The 19,374-nt window shown below is 32.0% G+C and overlaps 1 pseudogene; it reads right to left on the bottom strand.

The window, feature by feature from the left end:
- Positions 1-9,624: 9,624 nt before the first annotated feature.
- LOC114194257 lies at positions 9,625-11,784 on the bottom strand (annotated as a pseudogene).
- Between the last annotated feature and the right edge of the window lie 7,590 nt (positions 11,785-19,374).

The raw sequence follows: 19,374 nt of genomic DNA on the forward strand, positions 1-19,374 counted from the left end.
TGGGTGGGTATGTTTCTTTCTATCTTAAATTTTCATAAAGTGCTTTTGAATTTGCATTTAATATATTTCTGAATTAATTCAATTTGTTGGTGTATCATATTGAGTTTTAGTGTTTAAAAAAAAGATTATAAAATTATAATCGTGATATACTTTATAATATATTCTATGATATTTTAAGAGATTCTCATATATTTATAAATATTTGTCTTTCTCAAACCACAATAATTTTAACAAAGTAATTAAATACTCAAATACAAATTTTACAGCATGTAGTGATTCTAATGTATCATTACACTTAAAATTGAAATACTAGCCTTAGATAAATTATCTAAATAAGGATATTTGTTTTCATAAGCGAGGAGTCTTAAATAATTTAAAATATTGAGGTCAAAATCCTCACATTATTTAAAAGTAAAATAAAAAATCTCGTGTTCCTTAAAAAGTATGGTCAATATTAGTTTGCTTATAAATAACAATTTTTACATGTAACGTGCTTTATTATCTATTCAGCTATAGCTAGATGAAATATATAATATTAACACCAAATATATATAATATAAAATACAAAATTTAATTACATTCTTAAAAAATTATTCACAACAAAACTGAGGGAAATAAAACACAATACAACAACTATCTAATTTCAGTTAACTTTTTTACTTCCATCTTTAATACTATGTGTTGTCTTACCAAATATAATAATAACAATACATATAAAAAAGAAAAGGAGTGAGTTAATTTTAAAAGAAACAACGTACAACATAAAACATAAAACATATATTAATCATATCACACTATTATCATAACAAAATATACATAAAATATATATTAATCATGTCACACTATTATCATAACATGCACACAAAAAGTTAAAAACTAATCACTTTCGTAAAATATTACTTTGATGCATTATTATAACACTTGAATAGTCTTTGTAGACAACATAAAATTCACGTAAAAATACATGAAAATAAAAGTTTAAAATACATAAGTATCTATTCAATGAAACTTCTATTCTATTATTATAATTATGAAAACTTAATCATAAGAGTAGAGAGTATACTTAAAAAAAAGTTCACTAGTTAAGACAGATTCATGAACTAAATATCATATTAAATGATTTTTTTTAATTTAGTCAATTAATGTTGTTTAACTCATTTTTTTAATATAACAATTATTATTAAGATTCAAACGAAAAAATAATAATCTAAGGAAACAATAATTTATTTAATAAGAGAGTATGGAAGCTTAAATATCATATTAAATAAATCATGTCGACAACATACAACATGCAATGCAATGCATTTTCGTGTATAAATGCATGAAAGACCATAAATTGGTGATTTAGGTCAATCATAATAATAAGGTTTTCAAAAGAATGTTTCAAAATCAAGCAAGTCAAGTCATGCCAAACTACCAAATCGTTTTTATAGTAATGTGTGGTCATCATGATGACATGTTCAGATGACATCTTCTTGCGTATTTTATTATAAGGAAATTATAATGTCATATAACTAAACGAAAAAGTAAAGTTTAAACATAATTATGAAAAAAAAAAAACATCTTACAAATTGTCTTATTACAAATCGGGACAAACTTTTTAAATAAAAATACATCAAACTCCTTCTCTTTGATAAGCAATGAAGAAGTGATAAAAATTACTAAAACTGAAGGGTTAAATGCAATTCAAAAGTAAACTTTAAACAATTTGTTAACAAAATAAATGTATATTTTTTAATTTAAGAAAAATACTTATAATTTGAAACTGATGAGTGCGCAAGAAACAAAAAATGTAGTCATCAATGCAGGCTAGCTGCGGACCCACGGGACCGGATCTACTCAGACTCACATCTTGCGACTCATGAGTTCAATGACAATTTAAATGATATTATATTTTATAAAATTAATTTTTTTTGTTATGTAAATTTTATTACAAATTATGCAATTTCTTATGGAATTATTTGAACAACCGCACTCTACATAATTTAGGATGTGGTTAGATTAGTGTTTAAAATATCAAGTTTGGTTAAACTTAATTTTGATTTTAAGTTAAAAGTAAGTTTGATCTAGCTTGTTTAGATACTTTTATTTTCGAAATTACAATCAGAGTTATTTTGGACGATATTAATAAAAAAACACTTTGTGAGTATTAAATTGACCATGAATTTTATATTATATTATTAAGATAATTCTTTTTCATAAATCTAAATCGATAATTTACAATTAATATATCATATTTTGATATCGAAAGAAAATTATATATTGTTTTGATCTTAAGTTTGTCGAGATAATATTTTCAAAGTCAATCATCACATATGATGTATTATATACTTTAGAGCTTAGAATTTATTCACAATTTTATTTTTAAAAGGTGTCTCAGAGGATAGAAAAATATGTATTTAAATTGTTTTTAATGTTTCGACCTCAAATTTATTGAGATAACATTGTTATGGTCAATCATCGCATCCAAGGTATTGTCCGTTTTGAAGTTTGGAGCTCCTCTATGGTTTTGTCCTTAAAAGGCACCCTAAAGAGTTGAACAAGAAAAATGTATTTAAATTTTCCTTGGTCTTTACTTTTAAACAACGCGCCACTATTGAGTGTATTGAAACAAGCCCCCTAGTTGAGGGCTAGGAGAGTTTTTGTCCTCAAACACAACACCAATATTCTGACTTCAAGTTCGTTGATATAACATCGTTAGGTCAATCACTACATCCAAGGTATATTGTACACTTTGGAACTCAAAGCTCTGTCACAATTTTGTTATTAATATGGATGTATGTAAACTAGCATTGATTTCGACTCTTAAACAATGTTGAACTATTGGATGTATTGGAACAAACCCTCAATTGAGGTCTAAAGGAAAATAAGGGTTCTTTTTTGGTAAGAACATATATTTTGTTATGTTTTAGTAAATTTGAATTTGTATAGTATTTTTATTTTATGTGATTAGGGATAACAACTAGATGGGACGAAAACGAATTTCATTATTCCATATTCATCTCCAAAGTAAAAGTTCATTATCATCCCGGGGGTATAAGATTTTCATCCCATCCCATCCTTATCTCCCATCGAATAAGGGAAAACTCATATTCGTGCTCATACTCGCTTTCTTACGGTTTCAATATGAATTAATTATTTTTTATAAAAACAGTATAAATCACGTCAAAAGAAACATAATATTATCAAATATTTAATATCGAAAAGACATTGTCATATCTTCAATGTGAAATATTGAAAAATAAATTATAATTATTTAAATTTCATACCAAATAACAATTGGATAAAAGTGAAAGAATATTATATAAAATATTTCACAATTATACACAAATAAGATTTCATAAGAACCAAAACATCCATAAAGTTTGCATACATTAATGAAGATTCGATACAGTTAAAAAAGTTTTTTTAAAAATTATAAAAAAAATCAAAAAATTTTAAAAATATTTCAAATGTCTCTTTACTACTTTCTTTTCTTAAAGATCAATAAAGATTATATTGAATGAAATCACACCGAAAAAAAAAATATTAAACTAATAATAATTCAAATTTAGACATAAATATTTATCTTTTGAACTTCAATCTATGTTGGATGGTGTAAATAAGATTTATGACAAAAACATTAAATTATTATATTATAGTAAATGAATGATTGTTATGCAATTGTAATGGTAAAATTATATTTATGAGAATGGATTAGAAAATAAGAATAATTATATAAAAAATTATCAAAACACTATTCTACACAATAAAACTAAACAACAAATAAGAATATTGAAAAAAAAAGATAAAAATATCAAACGATTTCATTTACCATTGAATAAAATTGCACAACGGACAAAATGTACAATTAAGGATATAATAATATAAAAAATACTTTGGAGATCTTATAAAACTTTCCAAATATCAAAAATATCAAAATAGTTAGACCGCTGAGAGATAATAAAAATTATTTTAGTAAAATAAAATCAAAGAAAACAAAAATTATGATTATAAAATAGAATACAGAAGATAAGTTTTTATATTAACTATTAAATGAAGGACTAACAAGATTGAAAATTTGAAATTGAGAGTCAAAATTTTTTAAGTGAAAAAAGATAGACAATAAATAAAAATATAAGGAAGGAGTAAAAATAAGCAACTTTGTTTTATTAACGTTTTTGCAAAATTAAGAAATATTTTTGTTGTTAGAAGTCTCACATCGACTAAAAATAAGACAATTTCATAATATATAAGTGAGGTGCAAACCTCATCTTACAAACCGATTTTGTGGGTTGAGTTAGGCTTAAAGTCAACTCCTAACAGTTATAATAAAATTTTATATTTGATACTCTAATTTAAAATATATAATTAGAATTTGTTTTTAAATATTTAATAATATTATGATTTTTATCATAATTTTTTGTTTTTTATAAGTTAATTAATCAATACTAAAATAATAAAAAATAGATATGAATATACGAATGTATACTCACTGTAATAAAAATGAATAAAATGGAGACGAGTTTTTTCTTTGACAATAAGTATACAGTAATGAATCTCCGTCCACCCGCCACTGCCATTCCTACTTCCATGAATCCCAATTGTGTGAATCTTAATGATATATACTATTTTTTTATCAAGCTAACTAGTCTTGAATTCATTTTTATATAATATTTGATTGAAAACCAGATGAAATTTCATTACTTTTAGTAAATTGTGAACGATTTCTTTATATAAGATTTCCACTTCACATGAAAAGATGGCAAAAGAAAACATTAAAATATAATATATTTAACGGAATCCAATTAGTCTCAATATTTTATTAATTTTTAAAACATATTATACTTTTACACGAGTGTGTGAACTAAACCAGCTTGAAAGTGTGAACATGACATAAATATGAAGTCACTAATAAGCATCATCCCATGACGTAACATGATCAAACGCCTCATGTTAATATTCAACCTCTTCTACCGCAAATTTTCTGGGAAATTTCCAATTTATTTTGTTCAAATTATACGTGGAACCCACTTTTTATAAATATCCTTTTCTACAAGTTATAAATAGTTGTTTCTACATAAATGTTTTGTGGGTTTGATAAGGGATTATGGTTGTAATTATATTTATATTTATTGAAGTTTAATAAATTCTCTAGTTTCAAATATATTTTTCTTATATGGAAAAGATGTTTATTCGGTTATCATCATGTATTTTCTATTTTTTTTTCTCCATTCTTTTGTTTTTGTAAGGATTGAGATAATCCTATTGCTGTTAGGTTTATAGAGACGATTTTTTTAGAATATACAATATTAATGAGATCTGAGTTCAATCACATAAAAAATTGATATCACTCTTAACTAAAAAGACAGTGAATTTATGAGTCTTTATCTTTATATAGTGTTCTATTTTTTCATCTTTAACCAATATGAGACTTAGACTCATCTTTAAATTCCTAATAATTACATATTCTCAATATATTTGTTATTGTTGATAAAAAAAAGTATTTGATAAAAAATGTATGAAATGGAAAAAGAAAAGTATGGAAACTTTAAATAATGAAAGGTGTTTATGAAAATTGTTATTCATATATAGTGATATTTGCTTTGTGATTCTTTATTTACAAGTCAATGTCATTTAGTTTGGTGGTGTTGTTGCTTTGTCACATTTATCAGTGCCTCATCTTGTTCAAATAGTGATGGTTCCAGAAAAGCCATGTAAATGGTTTTAGGTCAAATTCGTTTCAAGGTACTTTATATAAGTTTCAGCACCACGAGCCCCACGATACACATAATGCCACCTTTTTTGGCTATACGAATTTTTGGATGATTCTTACGTGTGTAACGTGAAAGATAAAACCTTTGAATAGTTTTCTAACAATTCTTTGAAAGAAGGAGCACCTACGTTCCCATGTTAATATTGAATTCATAGAAAACACCTAAATATGTATTCATACGTTACCTATATTGGTGAAAAAGGTTGTATGTTTGGTTGGTTATGAGTTATCGGCAAGTGATTTTCCTTTGTTGAAACTTTTCATATTCTCTAATGTTTAGGAGAAGTTGCATCAGAGGAAAATATTTAATTCAAAAAGAGGAGCAGTGGTGTTTAATTAACAGAAAAGATAAATATTAAAAGTCGAAGTATGAATCTAAATTTCACATTAGATAAAAATGAAAAAACTGAATTTATATAAAGAATAAAATTTATGAATTCATTGTCTCAAGATTTTTGGTATAATATGGTGTCAATTCCTTATCTAAATTATCTTCAAGTCTCATTAGTGATGATTTTTGAAGATAAAAAGTCCGATGAATTCTTCTCTTATTAAATCCATCAATAATATAAAGTTGATAATTAGTTTTGATGAACGACTCATAAATATAATATATTCCTATCATTATCTTAAAACTCTAAAATCTTTCAAAATCAACAAAATTCTTAAATTTTCAACACTCAAAAATATAAATTGTAAAGTAAGTGAAAGTTCTGATATCATTATTTAGAACTAAGCCCCTCAATTTTCTAAGGAAAAATATATTTTTCAAGTTAAATCTTGTTTACTTGTAATTTTAAAGTAAAAATTAAGATAACTTCCTTTACCTTATTGCTCTTATATTATAAGGAATCTAAGTCTTTAAAAGGAGTTATTGATTCACTCAGAAACCTAAAACCTAACCATCACATTAAACCCTAACTCCATATCCAAAGAAAGTTGACATGCATGTCTTAAAATAAGGGTGGATAAACAAGAGGATTTTATCTTTAACTTTCAAAGATCTTAACTTCATAATAAGAGGAAGCTTCTAAAAGATGGAATTAGCCAACTGATCTTTCTGAAACCGAGAAAAAAGAAGGAAGAAAGAATAAACAATAAGTAAGAAAAAAGAATAACCAAAATCACTCTCTATAATTTGTTTTTAGTTGAGCAAACCAAGCCCATCATCATACTAAGCCCATCTATATCCACACATACCAAGTAATACAAGGTCTTCTTTCTGCTCCCCATTAATACTAACCACAGTCCCATATGAACAAGAAAAAGACTAAAATATCCTCTCTCACTACACAATGCCACCCTGCCACCACCGGTGCTGCACTGTCATCGCTGCATTTCCGTTCTCCGTTGTAATCTTTTTGTGGAAGTAAATTAGATAACTCATTCTAAAAACTCAATCTGAAAAAGCTTATTTTGAAAATTTGTTCTGAAAGCTATCATTTATGCTTTGGAAAGCGTGTTCTAGAAGTTTTTTTTCCTAGAAAGATAGTTCCAAAACATATTCCATATTTTTGGAAAGCTTGTTCCCAAAAAAGTAGTTTGGAAAGCTCATTTCTATGGTATGATATATGTTTTGGAAAACTTATTTCAGAATTTATTTCATATTCTAGAAAATTTGTTTTGGAAAATCTTATTTCATTTTTTTTTTCGGGTTCCAAAAATCTACTTTGGAAATTTTATAAAGTTTGTTCTGGAATATTTCTTGAATAGGTAGTCTAGAAGTCACTTTTTTGAAAGATAAAATGACAATTTTAGAATGGATAAATACTTGGTTCAGTATAACAAATATTAGCATATTTAATTTCTAATATAAAAACATTATAATCTTAATGCAAAACACTTTAATCCAGTTAATTATATTTGCAGTGCATTAATAGTTGAAGTAATTAAACACATAATTGATTTTTAGTATATTAAAAATTAACCTTGAATGTTTTTTGTTAATAGAGTTCAAACAAAATTAATAGAATTAATTATTTTTACTCAAATTGCAATTAGTTTTTTATTGTGTTAAAAATGAAATATGTTAATATTTATTGTAATCAATCAACTATTTATTCTTTTAAAATTGTGTGGGTGTAAAACAGAACAACTTTAATATAATATCCACAATAAATAATATGGACATGCAAATAATCACAACAAAATTTGGTATTGATTTACATAATCATAAAAAATGCAAAGGTTTTTCAATATATAAAGAGATCCTGACTTGGTTTAACCTGACAAAATTTCATTTGGTTTTGTATGTTTCTGGGATTGGATCTTAACAAGGAAAGAGACAAAAAGATAAGAGTAACATATTTTTCTCATCAAAGATATAGGAAAAAGAAAAGAAGGAATAAAATATATTCTTGTACTATTTATAGTCATTGTACTATTACTTTCTGGTACTATTAAGTTAAGAAATGACAACGATAATTGGTTATGCGTTGTGCTCTAATTTAATCAGGGCTAGCTTTTGTTAGCCCCCCATAAACTGGAGGTAGGTAAATATTAGCTAACTGCAGCTTGGATAAATTCACATTGAAGAGGAAAGATGGGTGGACTTTAGTGAAAATGTCAAAGCAATTGGTTTGAATAGGAAACTGAAAGCAACTGTATGAGACCGGTTTGTGATTTCTCTCTAAGTAGATGACAAACAATGTCTAAATACTTCGTCCATTCATGAAAAATAGGGTTGGCAACTATGTGACGAGCCTTTTGATTATCACAATATAGGATAGGTTGAGGTGAATGAAGAATATGCAAATCTACAAAAATAAAAGTAAGCCATTGAAGTTCACAAGTTGCAGGCAATATTCAACTTTGGAAGAAGAACAAGAAATCATATTTTGTTTCTTTAACTTCCATGAAACCATTGAATTATCAATGAAGAAGCAAAATAAGTAGTAGTCAATTAAGGATTGCCTAGAGTCTACACATGTTGCCCAATTTGCATCTCTGAATCCACGAATTTGAGTATTACAATTTTTGAAAAAAAAAGAGAGCCTTTATTGGGAGATAACGGAGAACCTTGATGGCAACATTGTGATGAGCTTTAGTGGGTCTTGACATAAACTGGCTCAATTGTTGTGTAGCAAATGTTATGTCAAGCCTGGTGATAATAAGGTAAATTAAGAGACCAACCAACCCTAAATATGACATTGGGCCAAGAAGAAACCCAGAGGAGGGCTTGCAACCAAGGATCCCAAAATCCTTGAGAAGATCAAGGCAATTTTTTCTCTAGCATAGTGAAATATCCCTTGTGTTGAGTGGGCCACTTCGATTCCTAAAATATTCTTCAATGTGTCGAGATCCTTAATGTGAAAATTAGAATGTAAAATCCTCTTTATGTTGGTAATTTCATGAGGATAATTATCAGTTAAAACAATGTCATCAACACATATAACGAGAGCATTGAATTCAGAATGATGATTCTTAATGAAAAGACTATGATCAACATGTCGATAGCCATAAGTCAAGAGAAGGGAGGATAATTTCTTATACCACTTTCGGCTTGCCTATTTCATACCATAAAGGGATTCGCGAAGTTTTCAACTCTGAGAGGGGTTGAATCCAGGCAGTCCAACCAATATCATCATATAAACATCTTTAAGCAAGTTTTTGTGTAGAAAAGCGTTACTCACATCTAATTGTTGAATGACCCAATGATTAAGTGAAGTTAGAGTAAGCACCACACAAATTGTGGACATTTTGACCACAAGAGAGAAAGTTTCAAAGTAATCCACACATTCAATTTGAGAGAACCTCTAAACCAAATAGCCTTCTAAGTTAAATTCACAATCTTCAACTCCATCCTTCCTATCTCCTTCGTCATTCAAATCAGCCATATCTAAGTCTTGACTATGTAAAGTTTCATCTTCCTAAACTTCAACTGGAATCAAGTTCTCATCCAAATCCAATGCTTCATTTTGCTCATGCTCATCTTCCATAATCCACTCTTCATCGGATGAACAATCATCAATGTTAATTCGAGCTGGTTTTCTTGTTTGTTTCTTCTTGGCTAATTTTGAATTGGCCATAACAAAAACAACATCATTCATTGTGCTTTGCTTTAGCCTATTTCTTCTCTTTGTATGGACCTAAACAAATGCAAAGACAAATATGATAAGCGAGCACTACTAGTAATTTATTATAGTGATATATTCTAACATTAACTTACCATCTCAAAGGAACTCCAATTACGCTCACATCCGAGGAGCTACATGTCAAGCTTAATACATGAATCGCAAATTTTTGGAGTTCAGGATATTCATCACCATAAGACTCCCACCAATCTGCTGGAGTCTTTAAATTAATTGACCTAGTAGCCAAAGGACAACCAAAACATTTTGCTCATTTTCTAAAATCATCAATTTGAACATCAATGAGAGTTTGTTCATCCTCATCTTCAACCATCCTAGTTATACATTCCATCAAACCTCGTTTCACTTCCAAATCTGCTTTAAATTCGGGACGATAATGCATTTGAGGGTTAAGAAAATAACCTGCAACATGCAAAGGCCTATGGAGCTGCTTGTCCCACCTTTCATCAATGATGTTCCACAAAGGCAAATAACTAACCAAAATACATTACATTGAGTTAGTTTTTTGTTTTCCATTAACAAATATAAATAGGTAGAATACCTTTTTTTGACAGCATTGAAAGCCTTTTGAATCTTCTCCTTTGCTTGATCCATTGCTTCATAAATGAATCCCATGGTTGGCTTTTGATCTGAATCAACCAATCGAAGCACTTCAATTAAAGGCAATGCACCCTTCAAACAAGTTATTATATTCTTCCAAAACTCCTTATCTAAAACAACATCTTCAACTATTTTACCATCATTGGTTTTAGCAAACTTGCTAGACTTCCACTCATTGCTAGTAAACATTCTAATCAAAGCTCCTTTATTCTCATGTAGGCATCCTAACGTCAGACATGATGTAGCGAAACGGGTAACACCCGGCCTCACCAAATCCCTTCCTTTTGGGAAATGTTGTAATAGACAAATTAGAGAAGATCTTGAATATATAAAGGTAGTATTTTTTTTACCTTTTGGAATTGTCTCCTCATGAATGGGGATCTTCTTTTCATAATCTTCTAACATTAAGTCGACACAATGTGCAGCACACGGTGTCCAAAATAGCCTTTTTCTCTTTGTCATCAACAAGTGGCCAGCAACTTTATAGTTTGCAGCATTATCGGTGACAACTTGAATGACATTTTCTTTTCCCACCTCTTCAACAATGCTATCCATCATCTCAAAAACTTTCTTAGCTGTTTTAGATATTGAAGAGGCATTTATGGATTTCAAAAACACAGTTCCCTTTGGACTGTTCACCAAGAAGTTTATTATTGTCTTTCTTTTCTTATCAGTTCAGCCATCAGTCATAATAGTACATCCCATTTTTTTTCATTCATCCCTATGTGCTTGCAAAGCAAGGGATGTATTTTGAACTTCCTCGTTCAATTATTTAACTCTAATCTCATGATAAGATGGAGGCTTAAATCCAAGACCATGTCTTGAAACCAAATCAAGCATAACAATGAATTCTTCACTTTTTGCCACATTGAAAGGTATAACATTGTTATAGAAGAATCTAGCAATTGCTTGACAAGCTTCCTCTCTCATACCTTTCTTAAATATGTTGTTGATGGTAGTTTGTGTACCAACTACTCTCTTAAAAATATTTGTAAGACTTGAAGCTTCACTATTTTTTCTTTTCTCACTAGCTTCTATTGTTTCCTCTTCCATATTCAACCTTGATTTCTTGTTTAAATTTTGTTGCAAACCAACAACAATTTCCAACATCTCTTTCTTCACTTCATCAGTAACATCCTTGCAAGCACCAACATCCTTTTGAGTACCAGCCAAGTGATGCTTCAATCGATAAACTCCCCCTGTTACTACCTTCTGACAGTATTTGCATTGCAGCTTTCTAGTATCCCCACCAACAGAATTACAATGCTTCCATGCTATATCACTCCTATTTCCTGGGGCATTTTTTGGAGGTACAAGTATAGAAGATTTTGAAGTCATTTTAATAATGCAAAAGTGGACTGCAGTTTGGATGTCGTGAATAGTGTAAGTTGAAAAATTGGTGTGGTGATGGTGTGGAAGAAGCAAAGGGAATGGACGTTTAGTGAAAACAAATAGACAGAATAGAGGGAATGGTAATTTTACTGTGTAGTACAGTAGTCTATGTCATGTGTGCCATGGTAGTTCTACTATTTATAAAGAAGAGGGAGTAGTTTTTTTAATCTTAGCAAAAGGAGAGAATTAATGATTTTTAATTGTAAAAAGTGGTAGCAAGGAGAGAATTAGTAGTTTTTTAAAGTAAATAATCACTGTCCCACTTTTTAATATTGGAAATTAGTGATTTTTAATTGTAAAAAGTGGCAGCAAGGAGAGAATTAGTAGTTTTTTTTTAAGGTAAGTTGTCCCACTTTTTATTTTCTTAATCTTTAAGGAGTAGATTTTTTAATCTTAATAAAATATTTTCTTAATTTTTAAGGAACAAATTTTTTAATCCTAATAAAATATTTTTTTAATCTTTAAAGAGCAAATATTTTAATCTGATAAAATATTTTCTTAATTTTTAAGGAGCGGATTTTTTAATCTTAATAAAATATTTTCTTAATTTTTAAGGAGCAAATTTTTTAATCCTAATGAAATATTTTTTAATCTTTAAAGAGCATATTTTTTAATCCTAATAAAATATTTTTTTAATCTTTAAAGAGCAGATCTTTTAATCTGATAAAATATTTTCTTAATTTTTAAGGAGCAGATTTTTTAATCTTAATAAAATATTTTCTAAATTTTTAAGGAGCAGATTTTTAAATCCTAATAAAATATTTTTTTAATCTTTAAAGAGCAAATTTTTTTAATCTGATAAAATATTTTATTAATTTTTAAGGAGCAGATTTTTTAATCTTAATAAAATATTTTCTAGATTTTTAAGTGTCGCAACCTGGATCGCGATGGGACGACGAACCAAAAAAAAAGGGTTTGAAAAGAGATTTGGAGTCGTCACCATAGTTATTCTGGAAAACTATGGAAAATCATAAAAATAAGACAAGTTGCAAAAAACCAGATTTTAGATCCGGGAGTCGGTTACGCGTAGGAAAAGTATTAACACCCTACAGCGCCCGCCCAAGGGCGATACCCTTAATTAAAAATGCAAAGTAGATGTGGTTTTCAAAATGTTAATTTTCCCCAAAAATAACAAGACAAAAATGCTAAAAAGAAACAAAAATATTTTTTTAATTTTTTGAGCCCGACAAGGATTGACCTTAGTCCTACGTATTCTTGTTCAAAATGAGAAATCAAGGTTACGTAGTTCTTTAAAAGATATGAGAAACAATTGAGAAAATAATTTGATTTTTTTGGAGGTGAACCTGACAAAGACTGGCCTTGCTCCTACGTATCTCACGGTGGAGAATCAAGGATCACGTAGTTCTTAAAAAGCTTGTTTGTTTGAAAGCGTTGATATTTTTATATTTTGAAAATTTATATTTTTTTTGGTATTTTTGCATTACTTGAAGATACGTGTCACACAATGCGAGCGGTCGGACAGACACTAAAAGAGAAAGAAAACTATTTTTGATATTTTTAGAAAATGAGTGTCATACGGTGCGTACGACCGAACAGACACAAAAAAGAGAAAGAAAATTATTTTTGGTATTTGTTTGAATTTCTCATTTTATGTGGTTTTTTATGATTTTCAAACTTTTTTATATATATATTTTTTGAAGTAGATTTTTTAATCCTAATAAAATATTTTTTTAATCTTTAAAGAGTAGATTTTTAAATCTGATAAAATATTTTCTTAATTTTTAAGGAGCAGATTTTTTAATCTTAATAAAATATTTTTTATATTTTTAAGGAGCAGATTTTTTAATCCTAATAAAATATTTTTTTAATCTTTAAAGAGCATATTTTTTAATTTGATAAAATATTTTCTTAATTTTTAAAAAGCAGATTTTTTAATTTTAATAAAATATTTTCTAAATCTTTTTGAAGAGTAGATTTTTTAATTTAATAAGAGAAAGGAAATAAAGGAGTTATTATCCCGCTGATTGATTTTCTTAACATTAGATGTGTGATAGAGAGGGAGATAGTAACTTTTTAAATAAAAGTTACTTTTACCTGCAATTATGGTTTTACTGTGCAGGTTACTTTGCAATTTTACTTCTGAGTGGGCTTTTAAATTTGGGTTTTTTGAAAGTTAAAAAGTTAGGTTAGAAATTTAGGGTTTTTGGAAATTAGGTTAAAAAGTGTTGTTGTAGCTGCGAAGCTTATTATTGTTGTTGCCGCTGCAAAGCTTACTGTTGTTGTTGCCACTACGAAGCTTACTGTTGCTGCTGTCGCTGCGAAGCTTACTGTTGTTGCTGTCGCTGCGAAGCTTACTGTTGTTGCTGTCGCTGCGATGCAGAGTTGGTGCCGTTGCTGCGATGTGAAGCTGGTGTCGTTGCCGCTGCGATGCGAAGCTAGTGTCGTTGCCGCTGTGATGCGAAGCTCGTGTCGTTGCCGCTACGAGATGTAAAGCTGGTGGTGGTGCTGCGATTAGCACCGTCGCGATTGGAAGGGACTGCATCGCCGGAATCGCTACTCCCAACCGAGTTGCGATTTACAACGGCGATCCAACACGATCCTTGAAGATCGCGTATTTTAAGTGGAGCGGGATCGAAGAGGATGCAGAAGATCGTAGGCTCGTACGATCTTACGTTTTGGGTCACGATTTTGACAACCATGTGTATAAATGTTTGTGACACACTATTGTTAGCCTCTTCTCCTCAATGAGGTTAAGCTGGTCAAACCGGGCTTGAACCCATTCTGCCTCTTCTAGTTGGGTCTCCATTAACACTTGTAAGGATGAGATTTCTACTTCGAAAGGTAGCACTGTCTCCATTCATAAATGTGAATCCTTCTTAACCCCATCTCTTTTCCTTGCATGCGATCCATATCGCGTCCTCTCTTTTCTTCCACCAGCCTTCTTTTGTCTTCTCGAGTAGGCTTGTATCTTAGGCCGTATATATTCCTTTTCTCAGTGACCTCCAGAGGAAATAACAAACCTTGCTTGTCCTTGCCTAACCCTTTTTCCGTACTCATATCCTTCTTTCAGCATGACCTTGGTAGTCAAAAGGGAAGCACGAGACAAGCGTGGGTTCATTGGATATGGCTCTACGTAGGCACTGCCCACAATTTCCAAAGACTGGAAGGCTGTCTCGAGGGCTTCCTCTGTTGCTTTAATATAGCGAGAAGATGAAGGTCCACTCACCAAAATATCTTCCTCTCCTGAAACTATCACTAGTTTATCACCCATGACATACTTCAACTTTTGGTGCAAGGTTGAAGGCACCACACCCGCTGAGTAAATCCAAGGGCGACCCAACAAGCAATTGTATGCTGGGAGGATATCCGTCACTTGAAAAGTTACTTCAAAGACACACTGCCCGATTTGGATTGGCAATTCTACCTCTCCCATCACTTCTCTCTTACTCCCATCAAAATCCCTCACGATCATTGCGCTTGGTTTCACGTGAATACCCTCACACGGTAGCTTTTCCAATGTTGCTTTCGGCATTACATTCAAGGAAGAACCATTATCGGTTAATACTCGCGCTATGACATGATCCAAGCATTTTGCATAGACATGAAAGGCCTTGTTGTTTCCTCTCCCTTTAGCAGGTATCTCCTTGTTGGTAAAAGTGAGGTAATTGTTAGCAGTGATGTTACTAACAATTCCCTCAAAACTGTCCAGAGAAGTATTTTGCTCTACATGCGCTCCACTGAGTATCTTTATTAGTAGCTTTGTATGTGAGGTTGAATGCATGAGTAAATCCAAACGGGAAATCTGAGCAGGCATGCGATTCAACTACTCGACCACTTTATGTAACATCCCGGTCGGATATTACTAATTTAAGTAATAAAAATTAAGAAATATGATGAAAACCTCATTTATTATACTCGCTTCCCAAAAATGCGGGAAATTTTATAACATTTATTAATCAGATGTTATCCAAAAATATCCATAATTTATGAAACTCCAATACAGTATCCAAATTCACAAATCAGTAAAACACTGTTTACAAATTTCATAAAAATAATAATGATAAAACTCCAGTAAAAGCTTTTCCCAGTTAACTCTCTCTCCGATGCTATGCCTCATCAGCACCACTTGCAACATCATCTGCTCCCGCGTAACGTATTACACGATCATCGCCAAACACAAGCAGATAGGGTGAGCTTATAAACAATTAACATATAAGTTGATAAAAAAGTCAATATACACCCATCTATTTTATTCTAGTTAATTCTTGGCCCAGACCTTAATCCCCAAGGCTTTTCAACCCTTAAAACAAACGAATAGTTAGTCTCGGATTCAGGGTTTATGATGCTCACACGAACCTGCCCGCTCGTGGTCATACCTTTACGAACCTCCCCGCTCGTAGTCCTACTCTACGAACCTTCCCGCTCGTAGTCCTGCTCTACGGACCTACCCGCTCGTAGTCCAACACACGTGATCCACCAGCTATGTACCTCCCCGCACGCAGCATCTCTCAAGTGTGAGCACGGAACATACGAACCTACCTCGCTCGTATCCCCACACGAGAGTAACATGATATGAACCTCCCCGCTCATATCATCACATGTTCACCACAATCCATGAACCTACTCGCTCATGGCACAACATCCCCTGATCCAAGTTTCACATCACAACATGATAACGAAAACAAGCAAAGCACCCTACACAAGGTACATACTCAAGCTAGTCTTAGGGATTCCAATGCTTCCACGAACCTGCCCGCTCGTGGTCCAACTCTACGAACCTCCCCGCTCGTAGTCCAACACACGTGATCCACCAGCTACATACCTCCCCGCACGTAGCATCTCTCAAGTGTGAGCACGGAACATACGAACCTACCTCGCTCGTATCCCCACACGAGAGTAATAGAATATGAACCTCCCCGCTCATATCATCATGTGTTCATCACCAGTCATGAACCTACCCGTTCATGACAACATCAAGCATATCTCAGACCAGGACCCACACCACAAACCATGCAAAACATATCACAATGCACCCTAGCACTACACCATTGCCTAGCGTAGCCTAAGCAGCGCTGGCAAAATGGCAGTACAGACCGCCTGGCGATTCCACATCACCGTCGGGCGCTAACACTTATAAGACATTCCTGTTTCATACTATCGCCTGGCGGTTCAGTCTACACCACTAGGCGCTACACCAGTAATGTGACCCTACTGGTTTTAGGTACTCTAATTCATTTCCTAGAATTCAACCATTTAATTCTCAAACATCCAGAAATCAACATACACATTCATATATTCCAAATTACAACATCACAACACATATGCATCTTTAAAGTATAAGCACACATTCCTCTCTTTTATAATTTATATATACTTACCTCTTAAATCAATTCCAACACACACTTTATTTTCCCCTTCTCATTTTCCCAACCCTTTGCATGCTTACAATTCCATTACATTTAAAGTATGATTATCATGTTCCCATACTTTTCCAAAACCCGTCATGATCATGCAACATTCGGTCATAGTGATATCATCAATAGTGGCCTTATCCCCACACTTATAACATCTTACATTCGAGCTAACATATATAGGTTCATATATTCAACATGTCTCAGCAAGCACTACCAAAAACATAGTCATCAATCATGCATCAATATATTTATATATATACATTCACCAATCAAGGCCATACCAGCACTTGATCACACTTAATCATCCATTAGTAATCATACTATTAGGGAATTCAACAACCAATCATGAGTGACGTATATCTCCCTCTTCAGGCATCCAAAATGAATCTCCACCGTTCAACGTGAAGAACAACATGTTGTGAAACACCTTACAAAATTTCACCTAAATCGGACGGTTAACGAAGCGGGAAATGCAGTTTCACGAAAACTGCGCAGACCAAAAAAATCGGTGGCGCCTGGCGGCATTAAACTACCGCCGGGCGGTTCCTGTTCCACGAAAAGTATGAAAAACAGCGTTTTTCGTGAATCAGACACCATGTCTCACTGGTATGGAGCCTGGCGGTAACCAACGTGCCGCCAGGCGGTTCCTGCTGTTCCAGGAACCCCAACATTTTTCTTTGCACCTGCGAATCTCAACCCTTTCAGAACAACTCTGAGTTCAACCAATTTATGACTCTATAGGATACGATTCCATCTTTTAAGATTACAATCCATTCTCTAACACTTCCCATACCCGAATTCGTTCACCCTTTCCATTTAGATTAGTGTCGTTTTCGAAATCCCCAATTCATCAACCCTAAGATAACCTTCATGCAATCTTCTTCTCAATTAAGCCCCAATTCCACGAATTTCCAATGAAATACTATGTTTAATCATTCATAAATATTAGAAAGCAATTTCTCATTGAGTACAAACCTCCCAGAACCTGTGAAACATCAAAATCGAGCCAAAAGTGGCTCGCGTCGCCTAGCGGGTATTCGTCACCGCTAGGCCCTTCATAAAACCCAGAAAACTAGGTACTCTAACATGCACCGCCTGGCGGTTAAGCCCGTGCCGCCAGGCGGTTACGTCTCCAGAACCCCCAATTACCTAGAAATAAGATGAGTAGCCTGGCGGTGATTCATCACCCGCCAGGCGATTTCTGGAAAATTGCAGAAAATACGAAAATACATGAAATAGCAGAGTACATGCATTCAAATTCTCATACATTTCATACAAATAAAAACAAGAAATAAAAGATTCGGTTCAGCTCCCCTAACCTCTGATCCTCGCTTCAAACACGAATTGCACGTGACTTTTAATTCAAACTCACCCTTGCTCTTGCCTCACTCTTCCACAATGGTTTCCCACTCCAATTCTCCTCTACAATTCGTGCCAATCGCCCAGAAGTCTGTGATTCCGTATGCACTCTCCTGTCTCAGACCCTTAATCCCTTAATTATACTCTCTCACTCTAATTCATTCCACTCTTAATTTCACTTAACCTACGAAAATTACAATAAAAGTGTGTGTTAATGTCTACTCAATATCCCTCACAGTGTATTTTTCCAGCACTCACGGCTGCCTTCTTGGCTACTAGGTTTTCCAAACCTTTTCACATTCATGCCAAAGGAAAAACTGGCAAAAAGAAATTATTTAGTTCTCAACAAGGTTTGAACTCACACCCATGCACATACCAAACCAAGGCCAAACCATTCAACCAATCCAGATTTCATGATAACTCCTACAATTCTAGGAATTTATCATCACCCCATGCATTCAATATATAAACACACAAAAACGCATAATTTAAATAACACCCAAGTGGCACACATAAGACTCTAACCCAAGTCCTCACACACAATAAAGTACTCTCAACCACTTGAGCTAGTACTTTTCCATGTCATAGTTCCTCACATTAATTGCTTTAAATGTTTCTATTACCCGCCATAATTAAATAATTATTTAAATAACTATTTAATTTTCTCGGGTCTTACACTTTATACTCGCTCTGTTGTATGAACTTCAAGAACTCACTAGCCTCTTCATTAGATATTTCTTTCTTGTCATCTTTTCTCGGACCTTCATCGGTTTATATGATCTTTCCCTTCAAGAGTTCTTTA

This window comes from Vigna unguiculata, chromosome 8, assembly GCF_004118075.2.
Source record: "Vigna unguiculata cultivar IT97K-499-35 chromosome 8, ASM411807v1, whole genome shotgun sequence".
In the NCBI taxonomy this organism is placed as follows: domain Eukaryota; kingdom Viridiplantae; phylum Streptophyta; class Magnoliopsida; order Fabales; family Fabaceae; genus Vigna; species Vigna unguiculata.